Consider the following 12,009-nt stretch of genomic DNA (forward strand, 5'->3'; position numbering starts at 1 on the left):
AATGGCACCAACAGTTAACGGAAATCCCCAAAGCTCGTTAAATTCTGATTCTAACATAACAATGCAGTTGTTGTAGTAGACCATTTAATCAGCTCTGGAACAAGCAGTTCTTTGGCAGCACTTATGAATAAATGGAAGCAATGGCCAACTGTGGCTCGACCTATGCCAAAAAGTGACCTAATAGTTTTAAAATCTACATTTGTGGCTAGCACATACAGTGCAACTGTAACTTTTTTGTCGGTGGGAATTGCTGTTCTCAATTGAGTGTCCTGCGTTAATATTTTCTGTTCAACTTTTGACTCTACCCAATAAAAAGTTTCTCTATCCATTCTACAAAATTTGTAAAACTCGGATTCACTTTTTCCTTGGAGAAAATTATTCCACCAGTCATGAGACTGGGGAAGAATCCAAATAGATCTAGTATAGAGGCTCTTCTGCATCTTTTCTTGCAGTTTTAAGAGTTCATTTGCAAAACATGCTTCCAGTTTTTACTTTTTCTTCCTGTTTAGCTTCAACAAAAGAGAAAGAGCAGAGTATACTAGCAAAAATGAATCACTTGAACTGGCCCAGTTTTCCAGAAAATGCCGAATGTAGACGCGGCCTAAACGCTTTGATTAGTCGAAGTGGGCGGAGAAAAATCTGGCAGCAGCCTAACGACGATTCTGCAACACCTTGTTAAGTATAGTCTAAGTATTCAAATCTAGAAGTGTTCTAGATATAAGGGTTTTCAATTATTCTTAGAGGCAACAGATGCATCAGGAGAGGTAGGTCTCACCCAATTTGTAGTCAATTTATCAATAAAAGCAATTTGCAATGTAACAAATATTTTGGTAATTGTAAGTATTTAGGGATCATCTTTCAGAACATAATAACTGAAAATGTTATTATTTAAATTAATTGCAATTAAAGGAGCAGTTTTATTCAAAAAGCACCAATAAAACTAAAACTTCTTGTAATATAGCTTTTTTTAAATGAAAATCTTGTAATATTAAACAAATTAAGAAATTGTTGAAAATAATAATCCTACGCAGTCTATTCTATGGATTAATTAAACAAAACTTTTTCCGCAAAACAAGTTCAAAGAAAAGTAAAGAACTCCATTAAACAAAAAATGGGCAAAAATAAAATCAAATAATCTACTAAGCGTGAAACTACCACAAATCAGCATCGATAATTAGATGAAACCTAAAACGAACAGAAATTACAATAAATAACCGAGTGAAACTCAAAACGAGAAGAAATTGACATAAGTTGGGCGCAAAACCCCTATACCTTCCCAAGGCCAGAACAAAATTTGTACTTTACTGAAAAAATATAAATGTTTTTACTTTTATAATTTTAATAAATCAAATAATATTAACATTTTGATTACTAAATATAAGTATATGTATATTAAACTGACAATGCAGATTCATTTGTATTGAATATTTTTGGGGAAATGGTGGGCGTAAGAGAGGGATTAATTACTCTCCACTCACTTTCAATCATTAAAAAGAGCAATTTCAATTTAAAATCCAATGAGCCCTTTTTGAAATTTCTATAACAACTTTCTATATAAACTTTATATGCCCCCAAGGCATAACATCCAACCCTTGCACTGAGGGCTCTGAGGGGGTTATCATCCTAAAAGACCTAATTTCAAGAACTTTGAACTAAGTTGAACAAAATGGATATCTCAAAATTTTGATTGGATGTGTTAGGAGGAATGGTGGGCATGAGAGGGGGGTTAGTTACCCTCCAATCACTTTAGACTCTTACAAAGGGCACTAGCCCTCTCAATTTCGAATTGAATGAGCCCATTTTGAATTTTTACGACAAATCAATCTATAAAAAACTTACATGCTTCTAGTGCAGAACTTACAAACTTGGTTAATTGGGCACTGGGGGGTGTATCATCCTTAAATACATAATTTCTAGATGTTTTACTCATTCTAGATGAAATGGCTCCCACTCCATTTTGATTAAACTTGTTTGGGAAAATCATGGGCATGAGAGGGGGGTTAATCACACTCCACTTACTTTCGATAATTAAAAAGGGCACTGGCCCTTTCAATTTAAAGTCAAATGAGCCCTTTTTGAAATTTCTATAACAACTTTCTATACAAACTTTATGTGCCCCAATGGCCTAACTTCCAACGCTTGCACTGACGGCTCTGAGGGGATTATCATCCCAAAAGGCCTAATTTGAAGAGCTTTTAACTAAGTTAAACCATATGGAAATCTCAAAATTTTGATTAGATGTTTTCGAGGATGTTGTAGGCGTGAGCGGGGCGTTAGTTTCTCTCCAATCACTTTCAACTATTAAAAAAGGCACCAGCCCTTTCAATTTCCAATTAAATGAGCCCTTTTGAAGTTCCTACACTTTCAATAAAAACCTTATATGCCCCCAGGGCATAACTCAAAAAACCTCACCCTGAGGACTGTGGGGGGAGGGCTTTTCATCCTTAAAGACCTAATTTCTAAACCATTCAATTACGTTGGATAAAATGGATATCTAAAATATTGATTAGATGTGTTTGGAGAAAAGATGGGCGTGGGAGGGGGGTTTGTTGCCTTCAAATCACTTTCGACTATTAATAAAGGGACTAGCCCTCTGAATTTCGAATCGAATGAGCCCCTTTTCAAGTTTTTACGACAAAGCTTTTCAATAAAAACCTTATATGCCCCCAGGGCATAACTTATAATCCTTACCCTGAAGACTGTGGGAGGAGTGTCCTGCTCCTGGAAGGGGTGTTAGTTGCTATCCAATCACTTTCGACTATTAAAAAGGGCACTAGCCATTTCAATTTCCAATCGAATGAGCCCTTTTTCAAGTTTCTACAACTTCTTCGATAAGAAGTACCCTGCTCTAAAGGAAAAAATTAATAAATAATACATTGTGCTAACATCATTCTTATATGATGTGAACACGAAAAATCAAGGTTTTCTGGCATAATCAGCAACACTTTAAGCGTCCTGAAGTACTGGTTCTGCCTGCCTACCAGTGGGTAAAGGCAGGCACACATAGCAGCCCCTACCCCTGGGGTGTAAGAGGGGACTCATCAGGTGAGACCTATACCAATTTTTAACTTGTAATTTGCCTACAGTAACCAATCCTTGGGTTTATGCCACTGTTACTCTTGATGTTTTGTGCTGATTGCTTTCTATTCTTCAAATTTCACAATCCCCTGCTTTGGTATTTGAAATTTGTTACTTGATTGTGGACTATATCCTGCCTTATACCCAAACTGTCTTATATCACTGCTTATTCTGTTCCTGTTTTGTTGTTTAATTCAGATAAGAAATGAAAAGTCAACTCAAGCCACCCCGTGAACTAAGGTCTGACAGCTCAATCCAATTCTCTGAATCAGAATCTGTTTCAGAGCAACTACTCATGCTCACTAACCACATAAATAGCATAAAAATCAAACACAAAATGCTAGCAGATTCACTACAACCTGACAACCTTAAATCTTCAATGAAAGGGTTACTTGATGACCTTATATTAGCTAAGATCTCTTACCAGGTAGATGAGGCAGTGGTTCAAATGAAAGAGGAACAGACATTCGTGCAACATAATGTCACTATCTCTTAAGATAAGCTGGATGCAATCAAGCAGGAGGTGTATGCTGGCCTCAACCTAGATCTTAGTAATCTAGTGGATAAAACCCTTGAAAGCTATAACAGACGCATATTTTCTGTTGAATCTTCTTTGGCTACTTTAGAGTCATCCATGATAGACCTTAAAAACTCTTTCCAGCCTATCCAGTCCAACCTGGCAAGATTAAATGACCGTTTTGAACAGCAGGCTTTGAGCAACCAAATTATTGTCTTTGGGGTGAAAGAGGATGCCTCCATTGAAAACACTGAAAATCGATTCTTGTCACTATGTGCTGGGAAATTTCCTGGCATACCAATCATTCAGTCTGATGCTGTATCAGCCAAAAGAATTGGCAAACCATCTGCAAAACCCAGACCCATAGTTGTAGAATTTTGAAACTTACAAGTTCGTCCACTGCTTCTCAGACAAAAGAAGGATTTGGAAGGATCTGGGATTCTATTTTCTGAGACGCCTACAAAACCACCCCTACAACTTCTTTCATATACCAAGTCAAAGCTAGGCTTACGTAATGTTTGGTCCAGTAAAGGTGATATCCTGTATAAAACCCAATCTGGAAGAGTGATTAAGTTTAACAATCAGAATGAAATTGATTTATGTGCTGCAAATGCAGAAAAATTAAAGCTATGGATTTAGATTTATTTTGTTATAATATATTGCATTGTTTCTGTAGGAATTTACTTGCTGTTCTTAAAATGTTCCTCTGTTATTCTTTACTGTCCTCACATAATTTTGACTGGTACCATATTACACTTTGGGCCAATAGTTTGGATGGTATGTCCCTTCCCACTAATATTTCTTTATGTTTGTTTGTCATTCTGTCACCTTCATGTTGCCTGATTTACATTATATTTTTGTCGTGTCAATACACTTGTAACCCCCATAATGTCAACTGGTCACACATTATAGTTTTTGCAAATACTTATAATATACTTATAATAATTTTTCTTTATGTTTGTTTATGATCCTTTCACCATCATGTAGCTTGGCTTCTATGATCTTTTTGTCATGTCAGCACACTTGCAGCTCACATAATTTTCACTGGTCCCATATTGCATTTTGGGCAAATATTATGAATCATATATGTTATCCCACTGTTATTTATTTATTTGTTTATTTTTATGTTTGTTTGTGATCCTATCACCTTTATACAGGCTGATTTCTTTCATGTTTTTGTCATTTTAGCATAATTGCAGTTCATGTAATCTTGACTGGTTCCACATTACAATTAGGGCCAATATTCTGAAGAATATATGCCATGCCACTATTATTTTCTTATTTAGGTTAGTGATCCTATCACCTTCCTGCAGGCTGAATTCTATCATATTTTTCTCATGTCAGCACAGATACAACTCACATAATTATGACTGGTCCCATATTATACCTTTGGTCAATATTTTGAATAATATATGCCATCTCATTGATTTTTCTTTATCTTTGTTTTTGATCCTATCACCCTTGTGTACCCTGAATTCTATCATATTTTTGTCATGTCAGTATATATGCAGCTCTCATAATTTCTTACTACCCATATAACCGTATCTCTTTATGCCTTTTGTGATCCTCTCACCTTCATGTGACCTAATTTCTATTATTTTTTTTGTTGGTCCAGCACACCTGCAGCTCATGTAGTAGCAACTGGTGTCACATTATACTTTGGTCCAATACTTTAGATAATTTGTGCCATCCCACTTATATTTCTATGTATACATTTATTATGTGTGATAATTATGGGCGATTTCTCTTTTCTTTTGAATTCTTTTATTCTTAATTCAGTTATATTTGATCAACCAAGTAGGGCTGGTAAACAAGAGACTCACACGCTTGATCCTCTCATTGAATCCATGGTTAATTCTAGCTGCAATTATCACACTACCATTGATTATTGTGATAAAATTATACCCTCACTGTCTTTAAATAGTAGCTTCGATGTCTTTGTTAGAATGTGTGTGAGATAAGAGACAAGTGGGATAATCTGAAATCGTATTCGTAGTTTGATAATTCTTGCCCTTTGATGTAATAGGTTTAACAGAAACATGGTTATCTGATAGTGAAAATTTTACAGCCTATGATATGCATGGGTATGTTGCTATCCATAACCCCAGAATGGTAACAAAGTGCTCAGGGGATATTTCTTTATTTATAAAGTCTGATATTGAGTTTAGAAGAAGGTCTGACCTTGAATCCTTGTTTACATCAGTAGTGTCAAATAGTAGGACAGTTTATTCTCTTGTTATTGATCTGATAAGCCAGTTTCCATGTGATACTGTTTGTTTGTTTTATAAGCCCCCTCCTTTTCCAACACATTTGTTCTGCGATTTGCTTGATCAACTTTCTTGTGTGGGGTCTTTCTCTAAAAACCGTATTTGTGTTTTGGGAGATTTTAATTCTAAAATGTTAAATATTGGATCAAGAGACGAATGTGACCATCTCTTTGATATACTTTCTTCTTCAGGTCTTCTTTCTTCAATTTTTCTTCTTTCTCGCGTTGACCCTACAAGAAATTCTGCCACTTTAATAGACAATATTTTCATTTCTCGTTCTTCTAATTTGAAGTTAACTTCTGGTCTTTTTTTCACTGATCTTTCTGATCACTTCCCTATTTATGTTTCACTTTTTGTGCCTCAAACTGAGATTACTGTGGATGAGCAGGGTGAGTCTTGTTTAAGAACTTTCACAGATAAAGAAATTTTTAATTTAATACATAGTCTCCAGAGTAATGATTGGTCTAGTGTTCTTGAAGCTAATGATGTTGATTGTGCAACGAATTTATTTTTGTGTCGTATGGGAGCTCTGTTGGACAAGCATTTTCCTCTTAGAAAGAGGCCAAGGAGTTCCATACCCAAATGTCCATGGATGTCGAGAGGTCTGATCAATGCTACACATATGAAGGCGTCTCTGTTCATGGCTGCATGTAAAAGTAAGACACAGGATGATCTTTTGAAGTATAAACTTTATAGAAATGTGTTTACTTTTTCAGTATATGCAGCCAAAGAGCTCTATTTTTCGCGTCGAATTGATGAATGTAAGGGGACTTTGCGTAAGGTTTGGACTGTAGTTAATCAAGTTCTTTCCCGTAAGAAGCTAAAACGGTCCCTCCCTTGTCGTTACATGAAAGCTGATGGATCTTTCGTGGACAAAAATTCTTCAGCCAGCGCCTTCAATTCGTATTTTACTTCACTTCCTTCAGTTTCTATTCCACCCTACAGCAGAGTAAGTAGCTTTCTCTTAGTAGAAAAGTAATTTTTTCTTTCCCCATGCAGTAATACCGACATTCCTAACATTATTTCTCAGCTTCCAAGTAGCCGTTCAGTAGATGGGTTTGATTTGAGCTGTCACATTCTTAAAAAAATTGGTCTGTTTGCTTCTAACCCCATCTCACACATAACTAACTCTCTCTTTCTTCTGGTGTTTTTCCTCATTTATTTAAGGTTGCCAATGTTGTACCTTTGTTTAAAAAAGGTTATTCATCTCTAATTTCAAACTATAGACCTATTTCTCTCCTTCCTGTAATCTCTAAGGTTGTTGAAAAAGTAGTGTATTGCAGACTCTCTTCATTTGTATTTAGTACTAATACGACTGCAGGAAATTCTCTCATAACTAACCATGCTCTCATAACTAACCATAACTAACTCAGTATGGCTTTCGTCGCAGTTTTTCTACCTTGCATGCACTTTCAGATGCAACAGAGTTTGTGTGTGTTAACCTTGACAAGGGCTTGTGCGTTTTGGGTCTATCTCTTGACTTTTAAAAAAGTCATTTGATATGGTCATTCACTCTGTTCTTTTTTCTAAATTATCTTCATTTGGAGTGCATGGAGTTCCACTTGAATGGTTTAGGTCTTACCTCTCTGGCAGACCTCAGTATGTTTCGGTTAATGGTGGTTCTTCCTCTACTTTGCCTTTTTTGAAAGGAGTCCTACCGGGCTCTGCGCTTGGACCTCATTTGTTTTCAATCTATATCAATTATCTTGTGGATGGTCTTCAACCCCTTCTGTAGCCTATTCTGTTTGCTGACGGCACTAACTTTTTTATTACTGCAGTGGACCAGCCAACTGCCACGTCCCTAGCTCAAGGTCTTCTTGATAAAGTAAAAGATTGGTGCTGGTCAAATGGAATGACTCTCAACAGCCAAAAAAGTGCCATTGTACACTTTAAGACCCCTTATCGTATGAGAGACGATAGGGAGCCAACCATCATGACTTATGGGAATGATATTATACCGCAAGCTACTATAGTGAAATTTCTTGGTTTGTATCTTGACTGTTTTCTTTCTTTTAGACCACATATAACTCATACCCGGTCCCTTTTCCTCCGCCAATCTTCAATGTTATACAGGGTTAACTCATTTCTTCCCCCAGATGTTATGCTTTCTCTTTATTATGCTAATATTTTTCCTTACCTGTCTTATTGCTGTTCTGTCTGGGGTAGTACTAATAAATCTCTTCTCTGCTCACTTCAAAGAGCCCAAAATAGGGCAGTGAAGGCTACTTTTCTTCTACCTCGTTTTTACCCTTCCTCTGATCTTTATAATTATACCGGAATAGCTCCGCTGGATCTTATTGTGGGTAAAAGTTACCTTTATTTAGCATAGTCTGCTATTCTACGTACACTTCCACCGTCTCTGTAGCAGTTTTCCTTACTGTCAAATTCAGGTAGGTATTCTTCTTTTTTAAGTAGTTCTCATTGTAGATTTATTTTACCTAGGGGGTCATCCAAAAGAAGGTCCAATGTCTCCTATCTGTCGATCACTTCTACCGCGGAACTCCTTTGCTTCTGACGCCCGTCTCTCACTCTCTTCAAAAGTACTGTCTCACCGGGTTTTTCCAGTATAGTATTTTTTCCCGTTTATTTTTTTAATTATTTATTTTTTTTTTCTTTTTTTTTGCATTCCTTCCAAATTTATTTGTCTTTTTTTCATTCAATATATTTTTCTGATTTTTTTTTTTTTTTTATATATTTAATCCTAATTTTCAATCTCTTTTCTTCGTTTATATATTTTTATTTTCAGTTATTTGTGAAGTTTCCTGTTAATTCTCCTATTTTCATAAATGCCTCTTGATCCATTTTTTTTTGTTGTTTTTTATGTATGTTTTTTTCTGTATGTTTTTCTTCTGTTTTTTTTTATGTGCTTTATAATAGTGTCTTATTTGGTTTTGTTGGCCCTTTACAAGCTGAGCATCTTGGGCGTGTATAAAATTTACGTTTGTAATTGGTTTTTTATTAGTATCAATAAATTGATTGATTGATTGATTGATATACCCCTAGGGCATAACTTAAAACCCTTGCCCTGAGGGTTGTGGGGGAGTGTCCTCCTCTTTACTTAGTCCCCGTTTCTTGTCTCGTTCTCGAGTGTCCCCGTTCTTTAATTAGGCAGCGCGATCGCGCTGCCTACGATTTATACAACAACTTTCTATATAAACCTTATATGCCCCCAGGGCATAGCTTACAACCCTTGCACTGAGGGCTCTGAGGGGGTTATCATTCTAAAAGACCTAATTTCAAGAACAATCAACTACGTTGAACAAAATGGATATCTCAAAATTTTGATTGGATGTGTTTTCGAAAATGGTAGGCATGAGAGGGGCGTTAGCCGCTATCCAATCACTTTAAACTATTAAAAAAGGCCCTAGCCCTTTCAACTTCCAATTAAATGAGCTCTTTTGAAGTTTCTACGACAACGCTTTCAACAAAAACTTTATATGCCCCCAGGGCATAACTTACAACCCTTGCACTAAGGGCTCTGAGGGGGTTATCATACTAAAAGACCTAATTTCCAGAACTTTCAACTACGTTGAACAAAATGGATATCTCAAAATTTTGATTGGATGTGTTTGGGAAAATGGTGGGCGTGAGAGGGGCGTTAGTCACAATACGATCACTTTCAACTATTAAAAAAGGCACTAGCCATTTCAATTTCCAATTGAATGAGCCCTTTTTGAAGTTTTTAGGACAACGCTTTCAATAAAAACTTTATATGCCCCCAGGGTATAACTTACATCCCTTGCCCTGAGGGCTGTTGGGGAGGGGCTGTCATCCTTAAAGACCTGATTTCCAAAACTTTGAACTACGTTGAATAAAATGGCTATCTAAAAATTTTGATTGGATGTGTTTGGGGAAAAGGTGGGCGTGAGGGGGGTAGTTGCCCTCAAATCACTTTCGACTATTAAAAACGGTACTAGCCCTTTGAATTTCAAATCGAATTAGCTCTTTTTCAAGTTTCTATGACAAATATTTCAATAAAAACCTTGCATGCCACCAGGGCATAACTTATAATCTTTGCCCTGAGGGTTGTGGGGAGTGTCCTCCTCAAAACATATTTTCTATCTGGAAATCAACTACGCTGAACAAAATGGCTATCTCAAATTTTTGATTGGATATGTTTGGGGGAATTATGGGTGTGGGGGGGGGCTAGTTGCCCTCCAATCACTTTCGACTATTAAAAAGGGCACTAGCCCTTTGAATTTCTAATCGAATGAGCTTTTTTTGAAGTGTCTACGACAACGGCTTCTTTTAAAACCTTATATGCCCCCGGGGCATAACTTAAAACCCTTGCCCTGAGGGTTGTGGGGGATTCTCCTCCTCAAAAGCATATTTTCTATCTGGAAATCAACTGCGCTGAACAAAATGACTATCTCAAAATTTTGATTGGCTGTGTTTGGGGGAATGATGGGTGGGGGGGCTAGTTGCCCTCCAATCACTTTCGACTATTAAAAAGGGCACTAGAACTCTAAATTTCCAATCGAATGAGCCCCTTTTGAAGTTTCTACGACGACCCCTTCCATATGAAGTGCCCTGCTCTAAAGGGGAAAAAAAAATAAATGATACATTGTGCCAACATCGTTCTTATATGCCCTCAGGGCATAACTTGAAACCCTTGCCCCCACGGTTGTGGGGGAGTGTCCTCCTCAAAAACATATTTCCTATCTTAAAATCAACTACGCTGAACAAAATAGCTATCTCAAAATTTTGATTGGATGTGTTTGGGGGAATGATGGGCGTGGGGGGTGGGGTCTAGTTGCCCTCCAGTCACTTTCGACTATTAAAAACGGCACTAGCCACTCCAATTTCCAATCGAATGTGCCCTGTTTGAAATTTCAACGACAACTCCTTCGATACGAAGTGCCCGGGTTTGGAGGAAAAAAAAAAAAACATTGTGCCCACATCGTTCTTTACTTAGGCAGCGCTATTGCGCTGCCTATGATTAACAACGCTTCTTGACTACGAACATCCTTGCTTTGGTCTTGCAGTTGCTGGAAAGCCCTTTCCAAGTACAGGCACTCAATAACTAATATATTTATGTGTCTAATATTACCGGAAAGAGATACAAGCTCCGATTCTTAGCCACAAGAGAATTTAGATCCTTACAGCAGAGTGGGAATTCAGGGCATTTTTGCGTATTCAAAACCGTTGCGATGATCATAATTCTTAAATCTAAAAAAAAGGTTTTTAGAGTATTTATTGAATTTAAGTTACAATACTTGGCACAAAAGCAAATACGATACAGAAAAAAAAAATTCGAGATCAAAGCACAACTAATAAGTAGAGGTGACCCTATAACTCCCACCCCTCACCCCTGCTGCCACCTACAACTTTTTTAACACCATATATTAGCACGAGAACCACGTGGTTTATGGTTTTTGTAAGTGAGAATTTGAAAAACAGGAATTTTGTCAATTTTATGTATGTTTTATTGGATGGTTATGTGTTTTGGTCGATTTATTTGATGTTTTTAATGGATGTTTAATGGTTTTTGTCAGTGAGAATTTGAAAAACATGAACTTTGTCACATTTATGGATGTCAACAGCAATTCATGTCTGTTATATGGTTTTTCTCAGTGAGAATGGAAAAACAGGAATTTGCCAAATGTTATGACTTTCCCGGAAACAGTTAGATCACGTGTTTCCTTCTCAGCCAATCAACGAGTCGGATACATCCTCCTTCTCAGCCAATCAGAGGCCTGCTTACATATGATTTCCCCCATTACATAACAATTCACCCTTGAGATTTCATATATAACGGACATGCACTGTGATTAAATTATCAGAAAGTATTTTGACACAGTGTAAACAACAATGGATAATATTGATGAATTAGAAGCCTTGGCAACTACAATTTACCATGTAAGTTCCATTTTATTTTCAAAATTATTTTCCTTGGACATCCTTACCTCTATATTTCCAGCTAACTCCCCCCTCACTCCACCATTGTTTTACAACCCCACATTCTCGCAAAAAGAAATAGCATTTCTATAAATTCCTTCCCTCTATATTTCCAGCTAAATCCCCCCTCCCTCCACCAATGTTTTACAATCCCAAATTCTCGCAAAAAGAAATAGCATTTCAATAAATTCCTTCCTTCAATATCCCAGGTAAAAGCAAGCATTGACTTCCGTCAATTTCTAATGAAAA

General features: G+C 36.8%; 1 pseudogene; it reads left to right on the forward strand.

Moving 5' to 3' along the window:
* Positions 1-5,328: 5,328 nt before the first annotated feature.
* On the forward strand, positions 5,329-6,841 carry LOC148954985 (uncharacterized; annotated as a pseudogene).
* The last annotated feature ends 5,168 nt before the right edge of the window (positions 6,842-12,009 follow it).

Source organism: Artemia sp. Qi Xiang Cuo, chromosome 2, assembly GCF_049724085.1.
Source record: "Artemia sp. Qi Xiang Cuo chromosome 2, ASM4972408v1, whole genome shotgun sequence".
Taxonomy (NCBI): domain Eukaryota; kingdom Metazoa; phylum Arthropoda; class Branchiopoda; order Anostraca; family Artemiidae; genus Artemia; species Artemia sp. Qi Xiang Cuo.